Source organism: Chaetodon trifascialis, chromosome 11 (genome assembly GCF_039877785.1).
Source record: "Chaetodon trifascialis isolate fChaTrf1 chromosome 11, fChaTrf1.hap1, whole genome shotgun sequence".
NCBI classification, from domain to species: Eukaryota; Metazoa; Chordata; class Actinopteri; order Chaetodontiformes; family Chaetodontidae; genus Chaetodon; species Chaetodon trifascialis.
Window position 1 is genome coordinate 13,016,864 of NC_092066.1, and position 16,033 is coordinate 13,032,896.

Below are 16,033 nucleotides of genomic sequence, written 5' to 3' on the forward strand. Positions count from 1 at the left end.
AAGTTCGGAGGTCATCAAGTAAACACATCTTATGCTATACATACTGTATGAACTGTGTGGGTTTCATATCGCAATAATCCCTGTTTCATTCTCCCAGTTCTCCTCACTGTTGGAGGCGATATTTTGCTTGAGTGTGTTGCATAAACAGCACACAGCTCCCAGTGGAGTAAAATGTGCTGAAAACCACATCTGCTCAAGTGTAAAAGAACTAGTTAAGTCAAGATGTGAACGATAAAGTTCCAGCCACTCACTCGCTTTTAAGACTCAGATATGTGTTTGAAAGGCAGCAAGTGGACCTGAAGCTCCGATTTTCAAGGACAACAATAAACTTTAAGGCTCAATTAAATGTATTTATTTATTTTTTAATCACTATAGACACTTGGTGTGTTGGTGTGGAAGCTAATTAGTCATTGCACACATGCGACATTTAGCAGCATGTGATATTATACTTGCATTTTTGGGTGATGTCCACAGAACACCTTTATGTCCGGTTCAGACTACACAATATCAGCCTAATAACAGCTCGGCCAACAAACGTAGAGCTTCAGGAACAAAATCCTGTGTAGCTTATTATAGTGGACGACAACCGATCCCGTATCTGGGGCGCCTCATGACGGCCTTCCACAACAAATTCCACGTCGTTGCGTTCAGTGACATTGCACAATAGGAGCACAGTCTGACGTGTCTTGGCTAAGCCACAGCAAGAATTAGTACAGCCCAATCTGACACAATGACCATCGTAACGGACAAAGATACCCTGTAGTCTGAACCTGGCATAAGACAGTGTCATGTCCAGGCTTTTTAGCCACGCTAGCAGTCTTTGCTTATGACAATTTCTACCAAAGGGATGAAAGTTTTGTTTCGGCAGCGCTCCGAGTCTTTCCCTCTAGTTCCACCAGACTCTTATTCTTGTTCGCTGTGAAAAGGTGAGCAAGGTGGGCCTGACTGTTGCATGTCAGAGCACAAATCCTCCACACCTCCAATACCAAAGATCATAGTCATTATTAATGTGCTTGAATTTTAATTAACAACAACTAACGTGTATATAATTTAACAGTATGCCGGCTTAAAGCATTAATGATCGATGGCTAGGATAGACTGATGAGTGATGTAACGCACTGCAACACCCGGAGTCTTTGAAATGAACTTACATATTCAATCACTCACAATGTGATTTTAAAAAGAGCAGTTTGTTATGCAAGTGCGGATCTAATGGACATTACACATCTGGCACTACAGCTTTAAGGGACAATATGCAAAATATTTCACATCTAATTTTCGGTTGTGTCACTTTTTTAAGTGGAGATACATCACAAACTGAAGAGACAAAACCAAGTTGTTACACGCGCAGTTACAGTCCTGTCATAAGCATTGCGTCAAAATGGATGTCCCATTTGGCATGTGAGTGTTACGTCAAATCCTCCAGCCTCAACCTTTGCAGCACGCAGACTCAGAAGTATGAATTTGACTTCGGGCTGGAGAGGTGAGAGTAGAAGAGGGGAGGGATGATGTTTGAGAACAACTCAGAGGGAGGAGGTAGGAGGGCGGATAAATGGAAGCAATGTTTGAAATTATAATTTAGTTCTCTCCACACATCGCTTCTCGCCTGGAGCTCAGAGCTGCTCACAGTTTGCTATTTGTTACTCTCTTTCTGTCTGTCTTATTACAGGGCTCTTATGGTAAATCCTAAATGTAAATCCCTGTCTGTTAAACCAGCCTCTGAAGCTCACCATGAAACCCTGCGTATGTTTGTGTGTGTGTGGAGCTGCTTGTGTGCGTACGTTGCATTTATACATGCGCATGTTTATGATGCATCTGTGTGGCTATGAATTGTAAATTATCTGAGCCTTTTCTCATAGTTTATTTTCTCCACACTCTCACTAGAGGGGAGACATTTTTGATGAGAGGCATGTTTTTTTTTTTTTTATTTTATTTTAGATTCTGCATGTTGTTGGGAGTGGAGTGAATGATCCCTGACAAGTTGAAAACTAGTGGGGATTTTTAACTGACAAAAAAAATGAAAAAGAAAAACTCTAAGTGGATTAAGAGCTTGTTATCGTCAAGGAGGAGAGAGCAGACAGGCATGATATATTTTCAAATTCTGCTTGGATTCAGTTTTCCCATAAAGTCAGGTTGGAAAATAAAGTCTGCTCCTGCTCTCTCACTTTTAAGCCCTGTCTTTGGCTGCAGCGCATCCTGCAGGAATATCTAAGATTTACCTTCCCTTGCTGCCCAGGGCGAAGTATTAACTGAATAGCATGTTATCCGTCAGTCAGAGAGTGAAACGTTACAGGTTCGTCTGTGGGAGAGACTGAAGGGAGCGAAAGAGTGGAGGGATGAAGATAGAAAAAGGGAGGAAAGGAGTGTAAGCCTCATCTCCATTACATCCCATTATCTTCCCTTTAGCAGACGGTCCCTTCAGGACACACACACACATTCAATTATGCCCACAAATACAGATATCGTACTGTTGCGTCATTGCTGGACAGGCAGCTGGACGCTAAGATTGATGAGCTCCTTTCTAAATTCAGACGAGGCGCCAGGGCCGTTTAGGGCATACAGCACATACTCTCTCTGTATCTCTGTCACATGCACACTCAGACTTTGCTCCATTACCTTAATGGTGATACAGCTCTACGGAGAGAGGAGAATGGGGGGCGGTGACAAGTGAGACAAAGAGCAGTGGTTCTTTGCACAGTACAAAGAGGAGAAGCAAGGTCAGTCCTTACCATGTTATTTCATGATCACTCGGTTTCCTTTAGAGAGTGCGATGGAGCTTATCAGCAGTTCAGGTCATCCTTGTAAGGGCCTGACAAGTTGTTTGTGGAGCAAACGTGACACTCACAGGGGGCTTTATCCTCATATAAGGAGAGTCTGTGTGCTCAGAGTGCTCCAGCTTATAGATTTTGCCCACTTTGTGTCACTCTAATAATGAAAGACAGTGAGTTGGTTCTTTAGATGGCGTTAATTTCAGTTACTCCACATTGTTTCCACAAACCTCCTGCTACACAGTATAGCACTTAATTGTCACTTATAGCTTCAAAACACTGCTGTACTGGTATGTGCTGCAGAAACACAAGCACTCAAAAAGTGAAAAAGTCACTGCAGACTAAAAAAAAACTCTGAAAACTTTGATGTGCCGGGGACACTTGGAGTAGATTTCTTTCTACAGGCTGCCGTTTGTTCTACAGGAAGTTCATTACTGTCCTATCAGCTACATAACAGATCAATAGCTGTCTGGAAATGCTTTCACCCTCTCTGTCTGAGCATGTGTGCATGACAGAGTGTATGTAGGCGAAAGTGCTTGTGTATGTGTGTGTGTGTGTGTGAGTGTGTGTGTGTATAAAAGTGAGAGAGACGGAAAGAGAGGCTATCAGTTTGAATGACACAGCGTTAACTGTCACACCACTCAAAGCTGTCCTCGTGGCTCGGGATGGGTGGGAAAAAGGGACGGATGCAAGGAGAGACGGACGGATGAATGACAGGAGGGAGGAGGGGCGTTTGCTTTCGTGATCAGAGCTTTGACATCTGTAAATTTAATTAAAGCCTAGTGTGTGAGGGAGAATGAGAGACAGTGTGTATTTTTGTGCCAGTGTGTGTTCCCCTTTCTGGCTGCCTGCAGGCACAGCGCTGCCTCTGTCAATGGTTTGTCCTTCATCAGACAGCCCAAGGTTGACTAATTAGGACTGTGACACATGCACATTTCCCCTTTTCCTTTCGCTTCCTTTCTGCTTTAAATTTCCTCATTTATCTTCATTTTTACATCTCTCCTCTGTCCCCGCTTTTCTCCCTTTTTACACATTTGCTGCAGATATTCTATTTTTTCATGATATACTGTTTAATGACAGCGCTCACTCTTGATTAGCTTGTCATGGTCCCCTCTGAACCATTAGGGGGCACTCTGAATATCTATAATAAAGCCAGACTTGTTATCTGCTTTTTGGTACTTTAAGGGTAGATTTTGAATTCATAGAACATTATTTTACGTCAGCGTGAGTCGTGCTAATGTCCCTCTGCGGTAAGTGGACAAGTCTAATGGATTGAATGCGCACTCACATTTTCCTCATTGCACTCATTTTTAGTTATTTCAAGCGACGGCAAAAAGGCTGATGGTTTAAATATCCTTTAGTAGTTACATTACGAAACATGTAAACATGCATTTAGAGGCATCCTTTCAAGCTGGGACTAAGTGAGTTGTCTCTGAGTCATCATTCAAACAGAAAAATGTCCACCTCTTCCTCCATTGGAGTCAAGGTTACAGTGGGAAAAAACACAGGTATCTCCCTTCAACAACTTCTCCTCTTCCAAATGTTCCCAAACCAACGAGAACAATATTGGATAATTCTGCAAAACTTGATTTCTGCAACATCTGTGCTATAAGATATTAGGGTGTACGTATTGAATTATGTCGGCATTTAAGAGGCGGAGCGGTCTTATGAAACGATTGAATTGAACTGCATTATGGGAAATGTAGGATTCAGTGTTCAGGGACTAATAGTCAGGAAATCTCACTATAACCTCCAGACTTTGACATCCCACCACGCTACATTTAAGGCACATTATATCCTAGATTGGCACTAAACTTTAGCACTGGTGTTAGTCATGAATCATCCAATATGGATGAACAGGAATTCTTAGGGATACTGGGCTGCCCAAATGGAGTCTGCATATCTCAGTCAGCCATACTTAGTGGCTTGACTTTGGGTCTTTTACGCTGCCAAGAATGAGCCCAGGCACACTGAGGAATTGCCTTGTTTTGCTTAATTTGCCAGTGTTTGAACGCCATTTATTACCCAAAATATGTGACCACAGATGACAGAAAAAGACCAGGAAATTGAAAATGAGGATGCACAATACAATGTCTGTATTTATCCAGAGGCTGAACTCATTTGGTGGTCAATCCCACAATCCTTTTAACTGTATCCCCATGAATTAAATCCAGACAAACCTGAACTCTTGCCCACCTCACTGTGACAGGCCAATTTGTCATTGGAGAGACTCTCTGAACCACAGCAGATGGGCAAATACTACACAACTACATCAAAACAAATGCTCTGCAGCAAACACACATACAGTAACATTTCCTGTTCCGCAGTGTGTAGTCCCTCACACTCATATTAACAATTAGCAACAGAAATCGTATTTCTATTTCACGATAAGAGCTGTATTTCTTCACTTTGGATATATCTGACGCAGTATCTGATCATCATACAGTAGCTACAGTAAAAAAATGCTCTGGACCAGCTTTAAATTTTCTTTGTTGTTCATATGTGACACATGGAAGAAAGTTCCCAGCAGCACAGCTTAGACATTTCCCAGTGGAGCTCCAGATTGCCACAGTGGACACCTGGTGGCAGCCTCTGACACCAGTGTGTGGAAATCATCAATGGCACTTGCGTAATACTTATTCAACATCATACTTTTGCTGGCTGTATTCCCCAGAGGGGCAGAGGTGAGACGTTCCGCATGACTTTCCTGCTCTTTGATGGCCTGCATGAAAGTAACTTCAGACTCCAACTAACTGAGTGCAAAAAGTGTGAAATTCTTATTTGCAGTTGCAGGGCTGCTGGCGAGTGTATCGTCGCCGCTGAAACATCCATCTCAGTCACCAACAGTTGGAAACGGTCAGTGGAAAGAAGCAAGTGTTTCCCTGGATAAATGAAAGTTTGAGAAAATCCATACAAAGGTTTTGCATTTGCTCCAAGGATATTTCTTCTGCTAAACTTTCGTGTTTGTCAGCAATGTTGCACTTCATATTCAGCCAAGTATTAGAGAGACATTGAGCTCAGGTTTATATGACAGCTTGCTATATTGTAATTATGTCTAAAGTGCGAGGACGCCGTTGGCTAACACTGCTGCAACACTTGCCTGCACTCATTGCCTTTTTATATTGTTTATATCCATGTACTGATGGTCATTAAAAATTATATGACATTTCATATGCATTCATGAGCTGTTTGAGATACTTCCCTCAGGGGACTTGGTGGAGACCAAAGCAGAACTAAAAGGAGTGTGAATACTGGAACATCCGTCAGCAAAGCAGCTTTTTGCTAACATATTTGCCATAATGACTTTATATGGTCATAACGTGTCAGTATTGTGTTAACAGTTTGTCGCCAAGTGTCCAAAAAAAATTCTAAATTATTCTTTGATGACTATCTGCTACATGGTTGTTGCACCTGCTATAGAATCAGGTGGATCTTGAAATGCTCTCTCTGTAATATTTTATACCTGTTTGAGGTTTGAGGTGTGCAGTAAGGAAAAACCTATGAAAAGAAAGACCCAGGATACTCTTCCATGGAGGATTCTGAGGTTTTCCATGCTTGCTCTTTCTTTTCTCTGGAGGCAGGTCAGGTGAACCTCTTGTCCAATTCATTCATAGTTAAGAGTGTGAGTGATTGTCTATTTATGTGAGCTCTGTGATACACTGGTGACCTATACAGGATGTTTCTTTGCTTTCTCCTCACTGTATCCTGCTGCAGCCCTACAGCCACCTATGGCCCTGAACAGAAGACATGAATGAATTTTTAATAACCACATTTTAAATTCAAACTGCAGAGGTAGAAGATCAATAACAGCTTCCGCAGACTTAAAAACAAATTGCGAAAACATCCTTATTCAGAACTATTCCTACTGAGTAATATCTTGTTTATGCCGAGATACCATATTTGAAATTGTCTTAAATGAATAAAACTTACTGTATGCTGCCTACTTCAAATTCTACTGTGTGTGTGTGTTTCTGTGTGTATGCGGGTGTGTGGGTGTATGCGTGCATGTGTGTATGACTGAATGTGTGAGCCTGCGTGTCAGCTAGCTTATGTGCCCTGCTCTGACACTAATGCAAATAGCCACCTCAAGGGCAACATACAGTAGGAGGGCGGGGATATGTCATCACTGATAAAAGGCCTGTGCGCGCGCGCACACACACACACACACACACACACACACACACACACTCTATTGCTGATGCCACCCAGCAGCCAAGTGTCCAAATTAATTACAGCCATCCCACGTGAGAACAGAGGGTCTGGCACAGGCCTTGACTGCTGCTCCTCCCCTCCACTCAACTCTTCCTCTCCTCGGTTTCTCTCCTGGCTAACACTTCTCTTCCAGACTAAGAGTGTTGAACACAGTTTTAATCACCACTTCTCCTCGGCTCCTGACAAAAAACAGTTCTTAAGAGTTTGAATCTTCCACGTATCAGCCTGCGACCATCCGTAAAGAAAGTAGAGACACCTTTTGAAGTTCATAATATGGATTGCCACTCATTTGTATGGCGCATGCACAGGAAGACGCTAATGGTGTTTCTTAATTTACCTTAATTTACTTGAGTCCATTTAAGAGCTGCATGTGTGTTTTTTACAGTAGTATGTTGCCAAGAGTGCACTCTCTCGATCTGATAATTTCGTGGAAGTGAAGAAAAAGTCTGATTTCTCGATCATTACCTCCTCTCTACTCGCCTTTTCTCTTCTTCTCACAGTGACAGATTCTGTAGGCAGCAGCTATAAAAAGACTTATTCTTACTGTTATCATAACCAGCTTCTATTTTCTTGCGAATAAGCTGCAGGTCTTGAACTTGAACTTAAAGCTGGCTTTATGCAAGCATAATGGATGTCACTGTCGCAGGAAATTCAAGCTAATTTAAGCATTGAAAATAATAGAGGGAGACTTTGGAAAAAAAGTTATTTGTCTTACAAATGAAAAGTTGACTTTGTTTGCAGTAAAATGCAGCCTGTCTTCAATACACTCAAATGTTTTTGCTGCTACTGGTGACCACTCACTTGTAGTGGCTAACTTTAAGCTAGCTGTGGACCTGGCAATACTGAGATCATTTGCTGGAAAGCTGACTCTTGTTTTACTGTTTGACATTTTAGTCACAAACAAACAAGAAGTAAATACACCACAGCATGCCAGTAATGAATGGAAATTCAAAGGGCCACTGTCCTGTAATTTCCCCTTGTGGCCACAGATGGCACTGTTCAGCAGAAGTTGCACAGTCTTGCTTTAAGTTACCAAATGCACTTAAAAATAGAAAATAAAAAATGTATGTGAAGGACATGATTAATTTTTTTTAATTAGACAAAATTCAAAATATGCATGGTCCATTTTCTGAAGATATGCAATGAATTTTTATGCTTTTCACCTCAGGCTGCATAGCATTGAGGCTGTCATTATCCATTGTGGTTTGTATTCAAAGGAATATTTGACATTTCGGCCAGTTAGCAGGAAGCCAGCGGAGACTCCAAGATGTTCTGGTGGAAATTAAGTCCAGTACACAACCTACTCCTTTAAGGTTCACTGTACTTATTTAAGTACGTCTGGAAATTGTTTTCCATGTTGTTAAAAAAATTAACAGCTGAAAATAAAATAAAAGCATTGTGAGCAGGGCAAAGCTTTTATGTGTTTAAGACCCTTCACTCTCTCAAATGTGGCTCTTGTTAGAATTTCAGACTTGTGAAAGATAATCCAGTTGACCTTGTCCAGTCGGGAGTGTTTGTCCTGTAAATTCTGTTGCTTTGAGAAGGGTACATGAGGCCAAACACATCCGCACGGTCAGCCACCACTGAGTGGAAAAAGCCCTCCGGCGATACACGATGGCAGCAGAAATCCCTGCTGTTCACTTCAACACTAAGAGGCAACACAACACCACTGGAATCTGAGTGGCTGTTAGATCTCAGTTTCAGTTCAGGGCACTCTGAGCATAATAACTACTGACTAACAACAGTATTCACAACCAATATTTGCATAAATGTTCGCCGAACACCTCTCGCAACACCTTTCAGAACGCTATAATTTTAAATATGGAGTTATCAATTTTTACAAAATTATTATATTTCGGAAATTAAGAAACACTTGTAATTTCAAATATTTTCGTATAAATGCTTTTGTTCATGATATGCACCCCAGCATACTGCAGCCAGGTTAGACGCTCATTTACATGTGCAAAGGTTTATGTTACCTCTCACCATCTGCTTCATTAAAATACAGACCCCCCCCCCCCCCCGCTTTGATTCCTGCTTACTTATCTGATTTCCGTAACAAGCAATAAAACCAGGTTTCCTATCAGATATGCGCATCCTTCTGTGTTTCTTTACTAATTACAGATGCAGACAAATTGCTGCATTCTCAGGAGATGAATCTTCAGTCAGCACTTCAGCAGAAATGCAAATCATGTCAAGTTGGCTCAATTCTGCTGTGAGGAGTATACTGATTTCTCCATTATTTGCACACTATGAACAGAGTGTTGTGATTTTGCAGTGATCAAAGGGGTGCCACTCAGAAATGGATACCTCTTACAAAATATTTCTCCTCCATCAAAAGCTCATTACTGATAATTGGACATGATGATTAAAGATGCTGCTTTTGATTTCCTCTGTGTAAGGCTGAAATGGATAGAATACCATTTTGGGAAATACATTTATTTGCTTTCCTGTCAAGAGTTTGATCAGAAATTCAATCTGTCCATGATAACGTTAACGTTACTTGCCTACCAATGAGTGTCAGTTGCCTTGTGTGCTTATGTTACAGTCATACGAGGTAACTTCCAAAGTAGTCCACAGTTGAGCATTTTTATAGAGGGTGCAACATGACTGTAAATCATGTAGCTGAGTATTCTCCTGCTGCAGCCCATCCCCGCACTGGAGCTCCACCATCCTCTATTTAAAAAAAAAACAGTAAGTTGTGGCACACATACAAACATGACATTGCTCCAAAACTGACTGTCAGCTGTCTGAGATTAAATTAATCAGTAACTGTGAATAACTGTGAATAATCATCCATCCATCCATCGTCTATACCCGACTATCCCTTTCCAGGGTTGCGGGGGGGCTGGAGCCTATCCCAGCTGTCAACGGGCGAGAGGTGGGGTACACCCTGAACTGGTCACCAGCTGGCTAACATATACAGACAGACAAACATTCACGCTCACACTCACACCTAAGGACAATTTTAGAGGAGGATAATTTTACATGTCCACTGTAGGAGGAAGCCAGAGTGCCTGGAGAGAACCCACGCATGCACGGGAAGAACATGCAAACTTCACACAGAAAGGCCCTGCCCGACCTGGGGATCAAACCGGCGACCTTCTTGCTGTGAGGCACGCGCACTACCTGCTTGTTCCACCGTGCCACCCAAATAATCATTCAGTGATTGCTAATTCCACTGTTCCAAAATGTAACGTCATATGTGCGTGTATATGTAAATCTGCCTGTCTAATGTATGTGTTGGTTGATTGTATAATTGAGAGACTCTCTTGAGAGACAGCTGACAGCTCCAGAATGAGCCGGTCCTTTTTGTTGCCAAATAGTCTTACATGAGTGTGGTTGTGGCTTAGGATGATGAGGGAACAGGCAGAACTTGCTATGTGCTTGGAGCGTAAGTAAAAGCACTGTCCAAACAATAGAAGGAGAGCAGCACTCTGGAATATGATAATGCAGATCTTTTAATAAAAGCAGGAAGGTGACAGGTAGAAATGGTTGTGTTTAAACACAAAGACATAAGCATTTGTCACACCTCTCTCTACAGTCCATTAGCACATCAGCTTTGTCTGTATTTATAGGCTAGGGTATGTGGTGAACTATATTAATGTTACTCTTAATTGATTTGGAGGCATGTCATCATATTTCTGCTGGTCTCTTTGTGTGTATATACATAAAAGCACCACCTGACTGTAGGTGGTTCACTGTTAGCCCAGAGCTAGTTTATTATTAGTGGAACATAAACTGTTTTGCCTATTTATTAAAAGCAAATGATATTGATTTCTGTACTCACTGATCCTCAAGATACTGTAATGAAAATAATATAATTTATTTTAAAACAGATTTATGTATATATTAATCAACATCACTAATAGTGTTTATGTGTTCAGAGAATTTTGCAGGGAGCGGGGGTTCAGACAGACAGACAGGCTCAAGGCCTGGATGAAAAGCCATGCAGCGTGGCTCTTCAGGAAACTCTCCACACCTGTTCTGAACCTGTTGGAGTATGTGTTATAAGGTGTTTTAGTGCTAGAGATCTAGTACTTCAGTGGTTGTTTATCTATCCTTTTCATTATCAATGTGGAAGACACTTGTTTTTCTTTACATGCATTAAGCTCTTTCATTCTCGTCGTCTGTGGGCATTGTCTTGCATTCTCCACAGGCACACAAGTTCAGTGTGTGACTGAAGACACTGTCACCATTTGAGTTGTCATTTCTATGTTATGGGCATTCATACAGTAAAGTTATCAGAACAATTTAGAGCACATTCTGTTTCTCAGTCTGTTTATGCTGCTCACAAGGCAAAAATCTAAAAATGGATGAGTCAGTAATAAATCATAAAAATAAACTTCATAGTGGAGTGCCGAAGATTGCTGCTAGTTTGATCTGTGACTATACAGACAAGTCTGTCTGTGAATGTCTGCAGTCTCCCCTCCTTTTTCCCCCCTGTGCTCCAGTGTTTCCCCCTCCTGGTGTCTCCTGTCTCCCCCCGTCTGTCTAGTCTGTGTTCCTGCAGGGCGTGAGCGGCAGGTCGGGACCGGCCTCCTGAACTCACCTGGACGCAATCACAAATCAAGACCACCTGCTCACTCTGTATATAAGCACCTGGATTGCTACCAAGATTCATCATATCTGCCTTGCTGCTTGGTAGCATTTGCTCAAACTCTGTCATTACCCCTTTTATTCATTAAAATACCTAAACTTTCCTGCCTCATTTGTCCTGCCACTTTGGGTCCTGTAAATTCAGTCTCTTTTCTGGTGTGACTGGATTTGTGCATCCAGACGCTCTGGCTCTGCCCGCAGCTCTCCTCCAGAGCTCCCTGGTGCAGAAACCTTCTGTCCGTGAACAGCAGCTCTGTCCCTCTGCTCCCCTCGGCCCTCCCTAAACAACACTGCAATACGCACAAACGTTTCACTCAAGTTTAATATTTTCAACTTGTGTGAATATGAATGACCCAAATTGACTTCGTAAATGTAAAGATGACATTCAAAACATATTGCTTTGCTTTTGGTATGAACACACCTTAAGACATCGGGTAAAACAAGAAACCATCTTGTGGATCCCACCAGCTGTGAAGCCAAACTGGTGTGCACAGAGCTTTATTATAACCATCTTTCATTCAACAAACTATGCATGTACATTTTACAATGTGAGCATGATGATGATAGAGGGAGCAGCGGAGAGTCGTCTTCAGTGTGACAGATATTAGCAAAATGATTGATAACAAAACACATTAAGAAAAGCATTGATTGTACAGACAGGGGACATCCCCATTAGACCTGCCGCTTCAGAAAACACCAGTGTGATCAACCTGATGATTTCCATGTAGCCATTATAAAGTCCACAGAAAGCGCAGCATTTTCCATATATGCCACACAGACATTTATGAGCTTTTATAAATGAACGAATGAATGTTTTCTTTTATTAAGACATCACTAAAACACATTCAGGCCTGCCTATGCCACATGAGGATAATGTGGGCTATGCTTCAGCCTCTCACTGTAATTTCACACTTTAAAATGTCCAAGAACTCTTTTGTGCCTTTTGCCATGAATGTCTGTCTGTCTGTCTGTCTGTCTGTCTGTCTGTCTGTCTGTCTGTCTGTCTGTCTGTCTGTCTGTCTGTCTGCCTGCCTGCCTGCCTGCCTGCCTGCCTGCCTGCCTGCCTGCCTGCCTGCCTGCCTGTGGACAGATTTTGTCGATGCAATAGCACCAAAACCATGCATGAGACCTTACAGGTGTGTAGTAGAGATCAAAATGAATGAATGGGTGGCTGTGGTGTAATCCAATCCTAAAACGGTCTCTAATTAATACTGAAGAAGTGCACTAACAGGGTAATGTGATTAAGTGGTTTCAGAGAAAATAGATTTCCCTGCGCTCAGCTTGTAGACATGACATACACCATATTACAGCAAGCTTTCCATGACACCCGCTACACTGTTAGTCTGCAGATAAAACAAATGACTTGATGTTTTGATGGAGGTTTTCTTCAGTTGTCTACAGACGGCAATTAAAAATGTGTGAAGTTGTGTATTTGAGCAGGGAAATGCCCTTTTCTCCTCCACATTTGGGGCTTTTGTTTTTCTCCCCATGCGCTTACACAGTTTACTTTAACATAATTGAATAGCTGCTGTTTTGTCAAGAGTATCAAGAATAACAGTGATGATGGTGATTTATTATGTGTGCGAGATTCAGCATGGCTGCGGTGGGAATCTTTTGAAGTACTTTATTAAATCTCAGGTTGGAGTAACACTGCTGGCTGGCTGCAGTCAGCCGTTACTACATTTGTTATCGAGAAGATCAGAAGTTATTACTGAGAGCAAAACAAGTCCTGAGGTCAACAGATAACAGCTTCAAGCTCAGCTGTGAAAAGACAAAATTCAATTACAGTGTTGTATTTACATAGTGACCTGCAGGAAACCCGTTTTTATTTGCATTCTTTAAGAAGAACCTTTCATTTCTCTGATGATCACCTGAGATTCATTCCCAATCAGTCCAGTATCTAAGCTGCTCTCCCACACTCACTAATTGCCAGGTTGTTCCTCACATTAAGCGAGACTCTCCAGTGTTCACTATTGGACTGATCTCTCGTCACCAGACATTCCTGCCTCTGACGTCGCCTGATCTTCTGCTCTCTGCCTTCCGGATCTGACAAAGTGTTTTGCCATGCACTTCATGGATCCCTGCCTGTTTGTGACTCTTCCACCTTTGTTGTTTCATTAATGCATATGATAATACTCTGCAAAATTGAGGCACGTCTGATTCTGATGTCTGAGTCTGGTGTTGTAGGAATGATCACGATTTTTTTTTTTTTTTAAATGTTATATGAGGCAGCAAATCATCTAAAAACACCACCACACTCATTTGTCACCATGACTAATGTTACAGTAAACTAACCTTAGCTATGCAGTCAACTTAACCTCAGTTGTAGCTGTTGGTTAACCAGGAACAATATTAGTAGCTAGCTAGCGGGTTTACAGCCAATGGCAGATTAGCATCAATTAAAATGCAGATGACAGCAATATATGCATGTTATATAACATGCTAACACGCAATACATGTACCTTGTGTTTAGAATCTATGGAGATTTTAAAACTCACCTGGAAGAAAATATGAATGCTTTGTCCTGTTTAGAACATGGGGTGAAGGCACACTATAGCCTCTCGTGGCTGAAATGAGTATTACAAGAAACATTCAAAAATGAACCTGTCAAAACTTTGCTTGCGCCTGTTTTCACAGGTGAAAAGGAGTTCCTTGAAAATTATAAGCGACTTAGAGCATTCTGCCATTGTGAAGTCATAACCAGGAGGAAAAAATTATTTAGATTAGAGTTTTTTTTTTCTCACTTGCCTCTCACGATTTCCATAACAAATGAAGAAGTTCCCAGAAAAACGAAGCTCCTGTCTGGAAAATAAATCAAAGAGTGTGTCTGTGTGCTTTTGCTGTTGGCGCTCTTATGAATTCATTGTTGGGTGCCGGTCTGACCTCGGTGCTCCTGGATATCCTTCTCTGCTCGGCCAACCATTATTGCAATGCACAAAATGGGTTGCTGGGATTTTGGAGGTGTGAACATTAGCTCCCCTGTGAGCTACACTTTCCCAAACAGCCTGTCTCTCTCTCCGCAGCCAGCCCACATAAGCCTGTTCCAGCCTGTGCACATCTCTTGGTGGAACCATAATCGGCAAACTTCATCTGTAAGATCAAACTCTCGCCTTCACAGTTTGTAAAACACCAGTCTCGCTTACCGCAAGTGTTGATCTTTTCATATATTTTTATTAAAAAGACACCTTAACAAACTGTAACATCTGAATTCATTACAGCCAAATTATCTGCTCTATATGAGATGTCAAGTATTCACGCACATGCGTCTAATCGCTGGAAACCTGCTGCTTCGTCCTCCCTGTCTGTTCCTGCACAGAAGCTCCATTTTGCTCTGTGAAATGATATGCTAATCCTGTTGGAACTGAGGTATGTGCTTGTGCGCGTGTGTGTGCCTCCATGCTGACACCACTTCATGCATACTTGTCATTAGAGAGAGTGTGTGTAGTTGTAGGCATGTGTGTGGGAGACAGAGAGCCTGTGTGCGTTTATATGGAAGATTGTCTGCTGAACCCAGTGTGTGATAAATGAAAGGAACTAATTGCCTGATAATGCCAAAAAAAACGAAACAGTCTCTGCACAAACTTTGTGACACTGTTTCCCTCCACATTTTTCCTGAATACATTTCTGGAATGGTTCCAGTTGTTGCTCTTTGTGACTGAGAGGTCTTGAGAGGCAGTTGACGCTTTTGTGTTTAAGTGATTAAAAGAAGACTCGTTTAACTGCTGTCTGTTACCGAAGGATGATAAAAATGAATGTCTGCCATGGTGACAGTCACACTGAAATATCATTCTTAATAAAATGACAGTAATAAAAAGAAGTGCAAACGTCTGTACAGTGGCTATAGAGGACTTTTTATCCTTTCCTCTCTTTGATAGTGTTATAAAATAACTTTGAGTTTCTCATTATTTCTCTCTTCAACTGTTTGAAAACTCATTCTAATTAGCACTGCTGTGTCACAGTTTCATTTTATTCCCTTTGCATTTGACTTGCATTTAAAATCCTTGTCTGGAGAAACAAAGATTCCTGGAACTTTCTTGGCGTGGAAGAAGAATTTCATTCTTTTCACCATTAATGAGCTACAGAGTTAACTTTTCTTGTTTGTTGTTTTCGCTATTCTCTGGTACACAAGAACTTCCAGAATGTCTGTTCAGCTTTTTGTTTACATTGGCTTTATTTCCTCGCAGACCGCCTCCCCTGCACAGTAAAAAATAACAATCATTGCAAGATTTTACAAATTAATCTATCAAATACATTTTTTTTCTTTTGATCTTATTAAAAGAGCTTGGTCTGTACCAGCTCTATATGGAAAGTGTCCTGAGACAACTTCTGTTGTGATATGGCGCTATACAAATAAAATTGAATTGAATTGAACTGAATTAAAACCCATATTTATAAAGGTTTTGAGGAGGCAACCCTTGTGGTGGATTTCTGATTCGTGTCATCAGGTCAAAATC